This window comes from Adiantum capillus-veneris, chromosome 18, assembly GCF_014529385.1.
Source record: "Adiantum capillus-veneris isolate H3 chromosome 18, ASM1452938v2, whole genome shotgun sequence".
NCBI lineage: Eukaryota > Viridiplantae > Streptophyta > Polypodiopsida > Polypodiales > Pteridaceae > Adiantum > Adiantum capillus-veneris.
The window spans coordinates 9,255,839-9,267,287 of NC_140948.1; the positions used below are offsets into that span (position 1 = coordinate 9,255,839).

Here is an 11,449-nt window from a genome sequence, read left to right on the forward strand (position 1 = left end):
ACAACAAGCACCTAGCACAAGAAGATGAAGCATGACCTAGTGACGTCACTTGAATAGTGTTCAATCATGATAGTGCCTTTGTGTACTTCATATCGAATGTAATGATAATGGACATGTAATGGAATGGCCTATTAACTTTGAGAGTACCGAAAACTAGAGAAGCACTTTTATGAAATTACTTTGTGAGCATAGTGGGTGAACTTAATTGATGGTAGCAACATAAACATATCACTTAACTTGGCATGAACAATAATTTTTCAAGAGAGAGAGTTTAGAGAACATGACAGTATCTAAGGACCAGATTTATGTGGAGCCGGTCCCCCCTCCAATAGACATTTATATTATACTTTCTCCCATCAAGAGAGACTTGTTACAATACAATCTTCTTGTTCCGTGTGACCTAGGTGATGCAATGAATATGGAAAGCTTCATCCATCACAAGCATAACAAAAAATTTGGAAAGCATTAACTATCCCAAGCCTCAATCCCAAGACCTCAATACCTTCAAAGGTGGAGAGAGCTAGCAGGGAATGAGGGTAGGGAAGAGGAAGAAGAAACGTTTCATAGGATAAAGAATTAGTTCCTCACTTATCATCACTCTTCTTGCTAGCATACATAATAGCACAGTAATGAAGATGGAGAAGATGGAAAGCTTAAGCATTGAAGCATGGCTCTTTGTTGGATTTGCATTCCTCCATAGCCAAGAGTGTTGGTGTAGGCTCTCAACCCCTCTACTTGCTTGGAGAAGGAGACGGAGCTCTTGCATTTTGAACAATACACAATGAGAGTGTGTGTGTGTGTGTAGGAGAGTATACCCCCAAGCACGCTCCTAGCTTCCTTGGTTGACCCCCCCTTGTAGCTCAAGCTTGATGCTCATTGGACTAGTGAAAAACTGACAAATCCCATGCAGAATGCATTACAAGCAGCAAGGGTAGTCTTGGTACAAGTGTCCCCCTTTCCCCTTTGAGAGAGAGGACTTGATAAATGAAAAACCAATTAATTAAATCTTCTAAATTATGATTGGACCCCTTAGGTGGCGAACCAATAGGCTTTAGGCACACCATGAGGGCAACATGACGAGGGACTTGAGAAGTGTCCTTTTTTCTTTCTTTATACCAAGCTTTGCTTGTACGAGGGTGTGTGTGTTCTCTCTCATCTCCCCTCTTGTAGGGGTCATTGTTGACTTTTGCACACCTTACCCCCAAGCATCTTAGTCAGTAAGCATGACAAAGCACTTCAAGCCTAGTGTTCCCACAAGCACCTCAATCTCCCTAGTCGGCAAGCACGACAATCACCTCAAGCATCTTAGTAATCAAGCACGACAAGCACCTCAAGCATCTTAGTAATCAAGCACAACAAGCACCTCAAGCACCTTAGTCATCAAGCACAACAAGCACCTCAAGCTTGGGTCGGGTTCTCACCTCAAGCTCAAAGGTCAAAGGACTTTTTAACACTAACCTTTGGAGGTCTTTAATGAATCTAACCCAAATGTCTTCAAGCTCCATTGGTTAGCCTTGCTCTTTGACAGGCCGTCTCTCATTTGGACCCCTTGACCATTGGCCCCGTGTTGAGATAGATCTGAAAGCACATGTCTATATTCTAAACCTTGTTCCCATTTATTCTCTCATATTAAATGATCAATTTAATATGAAAAAATAATTTGGGTTGGTTACATATTAGTTTTTATGACATTACCTCTCTCTTGAAATCATAGTCATCCTCGACTATGAGGTAGAAAAGATAAAGCTTTAGTCATTAGTCAATCTTGCTTAGCATGTAGAGGATCCTTTTTACCCTACGACATCTTTCCAAGATGGATGATTAATCCATTTGGTGCTTGCGAGGCATAGCTGCCGCAAGCATGTCTGCTCTTTAGTCCATTTCATTCTCCCAAATAGAGTGACAAATTCTACTTGGTGTTTGAGAGACATCATCATTAGAAACATGATTCTAAGCATGCATACTATTTAAATTTGTGCACAATAAAAAGAGAACTAGTCTTATAAGACAAAAACATTGGTCATTTAAAAGAACTTCTTAATCTAATGTAGCATTGTAAGTATTGACAAGGTTCATACTATCCTTGAGCTGTATTCCTTGCATCCATCAATCATGTTCAAAAGGATAATTTTTGAACTTAATAAGATACTGGCGGATAATCTTACCATGTCATAGTACCTTTTCTTCATGCCGAAGGATAGCTTCCGGTTGTAGCACCTCTTTTTGGTCTTCGACTTTAGGAGGGCCTTCAATAATTGGTTGACTTGGTGGCTCTTCTTTGTAGGACTTAAGTAAGGTCACATGAAAAGCGTTGTGTATGAACCAATGGGTGGGTAAACTCAGTTGATAACGCCATTTCATTGATGGGCTCGAAGATTTGGAAAGGACCATAGTATCTTTTTTCTAGCTCATTAGGAAGAGGATTGGGTCTAGGAGGGCCTCTTTCTCTGCCATGAGCTTATGGAAGTGATTAACATTTTGACAAATAGGTGTATGACACATGTGCAAGAATTGTGGGTGTGTAAGAGATGTCTAAGAGTGGTCAAAGGATGCACTTTCCCCCCAAAAAGAAGGAGGATAATTTTATGATTTTTGGCCTTCCATAACTCACACATATGATCTCCGATTTGAGTGAAGATTATAGATCTGCAATCTATACATCGAGCTCTCTCCATAGATATGCTACATGCTATGGTTTTATCTGCTAGATTTTAAACTCCATTTTGGGGGAAAATTTGAATTCAAATAAATTAGTTGTTTAGCGTGTTTGAATTCAAAAGCTGTCCTTTGATTACTTTATTAATACTAAAGGCTTGACTTCCTTCAACTGCCAAATAAAGAGGCCCTCCTAGACCCCATTCTCTTCCTAGTGTTAGCATAATACTTCTGATGACGTGTAGGATTTTTGCCCATCATTTGCCTCAATCGAACCTTACCAAACTTAAGTAAGACCCAATCATTTTCTTTGAACGTTAAGTCCCTTCTGTGATCGTCAGCAACAAATTTTTGCCTTTGTTGAGAGATGGATATAGCCTCATTAATCTTTTGAAAAGATTCTTGTAGGTCATGGCTATACTCATTGGTAGCGAAGATCTTCCCATGTACTTTAAGTAGCAAGGGACTTTTAGGTCTTCCCTCAATTATTTCAAAATGTGCTTTTCTCATATAAGTATGTATAGTATTATTGTAGGCATACTCTACAAGAGGTAAGTACTTCTCCCATTGTGAGTGTTGATCTACTTCTGTAGCATAAGTCTTTAGTAGATTGCATATCGTAAGATTGGCTATCTCCATTTTGACATCCGTTTGTGAGTGATAGGCCAAAAAGAAATTCAATCTTGTTCCTAGATTTTCAAAGAGACCTTTCGAGAAGTTACTGGTCATTCTAGGATCTCTACCTAACACGATGGATGTTGGTAATCCATGGTGTTTGAAAATCTTTGATATGAAGAGAGTTTCCATTTGGTGTGCCTTAATAGTCTTTTTGATAGGAATAAAGTGTGCTGGCTTGCTAAACTTCTTGACCATTGTCCATATTCCCGTATTCCCATGGATAGACGTGGGTGATCCAAAGATAAAATCCATGGATATAATCTCCCATGGTGAATTTAGGATAGGCAATGCGTGGAGTAATCCAGGTTGCTTCCGTCTATCATACTTGGTGTTTTGGCATATTACACATTTTGAAACATACTCTTGTATGTCCACTTTCTTGGTAGGCCAATAGAAATACGTTTCTACTCCTCCAAGAGTAGGTTGAATGCCTCTATGCTCCGCATAGGGTGGAGCATGGGATTCATATATTACTTTCTCACGAAGGGAGTGGGCAACACATAACCTATTGCTATGGAGAAGATAACCATCCTAAAAGGTGAATGGTTCCTCTTTCTTCCTAAAGAAAGGAATAACATTATGTCTCTATAGTTAGGGTCAGTAGCATACTCATCTATCATAGAAGATAGATCATTGTGAGTAGCTATAGACACCACATTAACTTTTGGTCGTCGTGAAAGTGCATCGACCACTTGTTTGTGCTTACCAGCAATGTGAGAAATATGGAAATTAAATTGCAAAAGAAAATTTGCCCACCTCATTTGTTTATCAGAAAGCTTGGTTTGTGTCGTGAAGTACTTGAGACTTTGGTGATCGGTTCGTAGAATAAATGGAGTCCCCAATAAATAATGCTTCCATGTCTCTAGGGCATGTAGGACAACTAAAAGATATTTCTCATAAATTAATAAGAAACGTTCATTGTATTGAGCCTTCGACTCTCATATGCTATGGCATACCCTTCTTGAAGCAAAAATTCTCTAAGGCAAACACCACAAGCATCACCTTGGATCTCAAATGGCTTTCAGAGATCCAAAAGCATGAGGACTGGTTGGGAGGTAAGCTTCTCTTTGAGCTTGTCAAAAGCATTTTTCTCCTTAGTAGTCCATAAATACTAACGTTCTTCTTAGTTAAGTCATGTAGTGGTCCTCCTATTTCAGAAAATTTTTCTATGAAACGTCTGTAGTATTCACACATACCAATAAAGCTTCGTAGCTCATGTGGATTCCTTGGATTAGGTCATGCTTTTATTACCTCCAACTTTGATGGATCCATACGGATTCCAACTTGAGAGATAATATGACCTAGTTATTAAATCTCTTGAAGGAAAAACTTGCTTTTCTTTTGGTTGTGAAAAAGCTTGTTCTCCCTCAGTGCTTGAAACATCACTTGGAGATGTTGCTGATGTTTCTCCAAAGACTTGAAGTAGATGATGATATCATCAAAGAACACTCTAGTGAATTTTTGGTAGGGTCTAAATTTTTTTTTCCATTAGACAATTGAACATGGCTAGTGCATTAGTTAAGCCGAAAGGCATGACTAGGTATTCCTAAAGGTCAAGCGTTGTATGAAACGCAATCTAGAATATCTTTATCCACTATCCTTATTTGATGATAGCCACTTTTAAGGTCAATCCTACTGAAGTAGGTAGAGCTTTGTATCTTATCAAACAGATCTTCTTCCCAAGGCACGAGAAATCTGTTTTTGATAGTGATATGGTTTAGTGATCGATAGTCTACACACATATGGTATGTACCATCTTTCTTTTTCACTAAAAGGACTAGAGAAAAAAATTGAGAGGAGCTAGGCCTCACCATAACTTTGTCAACCAACTCTTGCACTTGCCTCATGATCTCCTCTTGTTGATCTTGAGAAACTTGATAAGGATGCTTGTTAGGCGGTGAGCTTCCTGGAAGGAGTTCAATGCGATGGTCATCATCACCTCGTGTTTTGGAGGTAAGTCCATAGGGATATCATCGATGAACACATCTTGGAATCATTTTAGAAAATTATACAAGTCTAACTCTTCTTGATTCCTACCATGTATAGTCGATGAAACATTAGGATCTTTTAGGGACTATTTGACAAAAATCATGTACGCAAAAATTGAGCTCTTTATTAACTTATCAAAAGCAGGAGGATTTACAAGTGGTATAGTATGAGCACACTCACTAGCATCTATATACATGTTTTTTTCCCTCTAGGTGAAGTAGATTCTTCTTTTAGGGAGCTTCATGTTGGCAGCCATGTGATCAAACCATGGCACCCCTAGGATAGCATCCTCATGTTGGAGAGGAGAGATGAAAAATTCTTCTTTGTCAACATAGATTTGTACATGAAGCCTCAACTTCCCAATCAAGGGAATAACGGAGGCTTGTTGTCCCTTGAAAGTTGCATCATCCATTACAATATCTCCCATCTCAAAAGCTTTGATTCCCAACTGGGTGGCCAACTCCATTGATATGAATTTGTGAGTAGAGCTAGGGTCAAATAGGATGAAGGCATCATGCTCCTTTACCCTTCCCCAAGCATAGGAGAGAGATGATCCTTTGCAATGAGCATCCTCTTTTGGAGCTTTGATGGTGGAGGCCCTAGGAGTCTCATGAAGAGTATTTTTCTTGGGGCAAGATCAATAGCCATGTCCTTGCTCTTGACACTTATGGTCCTTGCAAAAAGCTTCAAGCTCTTCAAGAGAGAATTTGGTTTTGCCTTTGTTAACTCCCTTGTCATTGGACCAATTGTTGTTGTTGTTATTGGAAGAACCTTGGGAACAATTTTGGGCATTGGTTTTTCCCTTTGCTTCATTTTTGTCTTTTGTTTTATATGGGCTTGACATTAGTCCCTTGTTGGAAATTGATGCCTGAAGAAACCATGGTTTGACAGATTACTTTGGTGATAGAACCAGGCCGTTGAGATTTGTTGTATTCAGCCATCTCTTCAGGTAATCCCGCATAGAATTGTTGCTTTTGCTCGACAAAGCCTATCTTTTGGAAGACAATAATCTTGAGATATAAATCCCAAACTTGTCTATATATTTGTGGATAGACTCATGAGAAAGAATCTTCAAATTGTTCCATTTGGTGAGAACTTTAACCTTTGCATCGCTTTGCAAGGAATTGCTTCATGAAAGAAACTTGTAGATTTTTCCATGTATTTGGGGCTTTCTTGTTGCCACAAAAGCTAGCCCACCATTGACGAGACGATTTCTGGAAGTGCATAGGTACATGGTGTATCTTGGAGGACTTTGTGAAGCCCTCGTCTCCAAAGGCCGCATCAAATTGATGGATAAAGGCCAATACTTTGCAGTGGCACCAAAGGTGCCATCATAGGTGAGAAAACAGATACTCTTTCCTCCCTCTTTCAACTTCTTGAGCTTTTGTGACCTGTGCCATGCAGGGTATGATTTGCGATGTCCTCCCCTCTTGTATTCTCTAGGAGAATAGCCATAGCTTTCGTCAAAAGAGGAGGAAGGTGAAGAAGAGGGTGACCTCTTTCTTGCACATTTCTTCCTTTGTTTCCACTCTTCCCTTTCAAAATGACAAAGAGAAGGACTGTGTGTTGATCTTTTCTTCTTGGAAGGAGTTGGCAATCGTCTTAACCGCCATCTTTGTGGATCCACATCTTCAGAGGAACTTAAAGTTTCATTGATTTCTTGCTCTTTGGATTCCTTCTCTCATATGAGAGAGAGTCTTATTTTGGAGGTCTCTTCAAGAGGCCTCCTAAGCTCTCTCTCCTCTTGAAGAGGAAGGGAAATCCCATAAGCGCAAAGTTTTAAACTTTAGCTTGCAAAGCAGGGTTGCCCATATCTTGCTGCAACCTAGTAATGAGATAATGGACAAACATGGGGGCATTATCATTAGCACCTTCACGCGCAAAATCAAAGCTATCAATGTTCATTTAGATACTCTCTTGGTTATTGTCAACCATGTTAACAAAAATTTGTGTACTTACTTAGTGTATGCTTTGGAGATTCAAAACCTTAGTTGCTACTCCTCTTAGCCTTTGAAAATTGGCACTTAAGTATCTACACCCACGGCTTGAAGTGGTTAATTATAGAGTATAGTGGAGTGGGTCGGGTCTAATATTTAAGAGTTTCCAAGGGCTAGCTCCTTTTGAACTTCTTATGACTCAATGATGGTAAATCCATAGGAAAGTCTAAAAAGACCCCATAATTAAGTTCAAAGCTCCCAAAGTGTGCACCATATCCCACATAATGGGCTCAACAAAACCAAAAATAGATCCCAATCCCACTTACCCTAATATAAATAGCAAAATAACCCATTTATAGGCTACTTAAGGACCTCTCTTCATAAGCAAGAAAAGAGAAACCAAATGCTCTGATACCAATGTAATGGAAATGGCCTATTAACGTTGAGAGTAACAAAAATTAGAGAAGTACTTTTATGAAATTACTTTGTGAGCATAGCGATTAAACTTAAATGATGGTAGCAACATAAAAACCATATTATTAACTTGGCATGTACAATACTTTTTCAAGAGAGAGAGTTTAGAGAACATGACATCAGTTGAGGACCGGATTTATGTGTAGCCGGTCCCCCCTCCAATTGGCATTTATATTATAGTTTCTCCCATCAAGAGAGACTTGTTACAATACAATCTTTGTGTTTCTTGTGACCTAGGTGATGTGATGAAGATGGAAAGCTTCATGCATCACGAGCAAAACATAAACTTTGTGGAAAGCGTTAACTATCCCAAGCCTCAGTCCCAAGACCTCAAACACCTTCGAAGGTGGAGAGAGCTAGCAGGGAATGAGGGTTGGGAAGAGAAAGAAGAAACATTTTAAAGGAGAAATAATTAGTTCCTCACTTATCATCACTCTTCTTGCTAGCATAGTAATGAAGATGGAGAATATGGCAAAATTAACACTAGTTTGGTACCAAAACAGGACACTTAAGTGTCCTTTTTTATGTTTTTTGTAAAAAATCTTATGCCTTTTCCAAAAACCATACTCCTAATTCCTTTTGAGGGACTCTTATACCATATGTAAGTCATTTTAAAAAAGGTTAGACAAAGAATCAACCATTTTTAAGAACCTACTGATAAAGCATCCAAAGCAAATATGGTACAAAAGAACATGCTTACATCAGTAAAAATGAGGATTACACATCAAAATAAAATCTATTGTGGACATGAAAAATATTCTCTGGCTCACCCTTACAACCAAATGCGTGACACATGATTGCTCTCATCCATTTGAAAAATCATCTTGACAACCAGATAATTCAATCTTCTTGTCCCTATTCATCAAAACAGTAACTCTAAATGTGTCTGAAATACATGTGCAATGCGCATATTGCAAATCTAACGTATCGGCGAACAAAAATTCTTGAAACCAATATAAAGAAAATATCCGCTACCACGTAGACATAAATACTTCATAAAGTTGCCATAAATTTTGTGCAATCACCTTATCAACGTAACTCGACCATCATCGCCTCATAAACTTACCATGGAGCTTCAAACTGTCACAGGGCTACTATAGGATCTCACAACTCGGCGTGCTTGTATACCAACTTGCTCATAGCCTGCCATATATTGCATGGTACTTATAGAAACATGCCTCCGCACATAAAAACTTCTTGCAATTTGAGCATCCATACACATTCCTTGTTGGCTTTGATCCAACTATAGTCCTTCCAACACACAAAAAACGTTGTCTTTCATTAGCACATTCAAAGAAAAACTTACTTGTATTTGAGCTCATCTTCATCAAAATGTGTCCATCCATAGCATCACTTGCACACAAAACCTCCACTGGGTGCTGAAAGCCAAAATGATTATCCAGTAGTTGCTCTTACAATCTCACCATAAATTGAAAGCGATCGGTATCTTTCTTACCATGCAAGAATTTCCATATAATATATGCATTCACAAATATAGAATCTAGCATGCCCCAAAATAATGCACACCACCATTTCCACTCATGGATACTTGTCTCTAAGCTATATCCATAACCCAACACCATATTATCAAAGACATCATAAGCTGCTTTGCATTTATTATACATAATAGCAATCTCAGGGCATGTAATGGAGACTCTCCAACCACTTCCAACATGTCTTTGAACTTAACCACTCTGCATGCCATATACATTTGATGCAAAAAAATACCTTTTTTGTCCATCTAGCTACAACTCAAGAGTCCTCTCCTTGGATCATATGCATAACATGACACACCTCTTTCACAATGATCAATCTGCAGTAATCGTGACTCTAGGAAATTCTTCCTGTTTGTCATATCTATACCTGTGCCTCCATAGCCCTCAGCCGTCAAGTGCAGCAATAACTTCACTGATGTGAACCATTGATAAAAAAAAACATGATGACCTGTTTGCTTCAAATCCGCAACAAGTGTAGACACAACATGACATGACAACGCAGGAGATGGCAGCTTGTCATAAATACGAAAAGAGTAATAGTAGCCAGTTTCTGAGTCTCATAAATTCAACAACTGAATTCCAAACTTGTGTGACTTCTTAGGATTATAGACTCGACAATGAATCAGCTTACATTTAGATGGATTTATTCTCTCATCAACAGTTACATTCTTTCCACAATTGTAGTGCAATTGAAAAGTGGAATTCAACCTTTCTTCCAAGGATAAAACTTGCCATAGCTTGTACTCCCACGTTCCCTTCACAAGAGGCCGTTCCGAGTTATCCCGTACATGCAAAAAATGCTTTATTTGTTGATACTCCATCTGTCCCATCTTTTCGGCATAGTTAGGATACCACACAACACCGCAAGTGTCTCTTTTTCAATAGCAATTTTTGTCTGACATAAATTGCAAGGCCATTCCAATAGACACTCCCAAAAACTGCAAGAATGAATGTCTATCTAATGCATTCCATTTTCATGTTGACTTATGCTTTTCCAAAACCTTTTCACGTTTTTCCATGACATATCTATTTGTCTCAGCCACAATAGTGTCTACCAAATCAAGAGGGAATAGAGACAAAAAAAGTTAAATCTTTGTAAGCTCTCTTGGAACCTGCCCAAGTCTGGACCCACAATATCTACAAACGGTGGTAATCTTTTGAAAGTTCCTTCAGGCTCCACAAGCATTTTATCACCACTCTTCCAAGCTGGAAAGCTTACATTTTTCCAATCACCCTCATCATCAGAATCCCTCAAGACAGGGCCTTCTGCCTCCAAAAGCTCATCTTCACACTCTTCTTCCTCACTCACCGATGCATGTTCATCTCCAGAATCATGAACATCTTGCATAACATCCACAGGTCTATCCTTTTTTACGACATGTTTCCATGAGGTGGGCCGTTTCTTGAGAAAATTATGTCCCTTCTTGTGAGCATGACTTCTCTTAGCATGAGCATTTTTCCTCCTTGCATTTAGCTCCACAACTCCAACATCACAATGTCTTACAAGACCCTCATCATCAAAAATCCCAACAGCTACTTTGGCATGAAAGCTAGTACCAAGTGATGAGGCATCCACATTAGTTGCATCCGCATGACGACAAAAGCACGCTTTTGCATGTAGTGCCCTTGGTCGGTCTTGAACCACAATGTTCTTCTTAGGAGGTCGACCTCTCTTAGCAACTAGAGAGGGAACACTAGGCACTCCAACAAGAGGAAAGCTTGCAATAGGAGCAATTTGAGACACACCCAAAACATCCATAGGCAAAGATTCTCATGTATATCCACAACATCGGAATTCAATGCATCATCCATAGCATCCATCACATTGCTCATATAATAATCCTCAAAAGGAATTTCAACCCCATCAAATGAAAGTAGCATGTCCACATTCGATAATACAAGAGCATCCCTCTTTTGTGATGCCAAAAACTCTGCCAAAGTAAACTCATCATCCACATCTGCAATGCATTGACAACTTTCCACCCTTTCAGGAGCAATCGGAAGAAGATGCCTTCACAAGGACTCCCATGATAGCATGTACATAGTGGAGTCACCTTCAAAGACACATTTGAATAATTGTTTGCATGCGTTGAATGAAAATATTCAGCTTGCATAACACTTTTCTTGCCAATCAATAGGTGGGTTCTATTTGCCCCTGCAAGCCCAAACTCTGTGGTCATACAGCAACTCGCGACCCTCTAAAGTAGCACAAAATTGCAA

The 11,449-nt window shown here is 39.2% G+C and overlaps 1 pseudogene; it reads right to left on the bottom strand.

Annotated features, from left to right (window-relative positions):
* Positions 1 to 10,470: 10,470 nt before the first annotated feature.
* LOC147435214 (uncharacterized) lies at positions 10,471 to 10,988 on the bottom strand (annotated as a pseudogene).
* Positions 10,989 to 11,449: the final 461 nt, after the last annotated feature.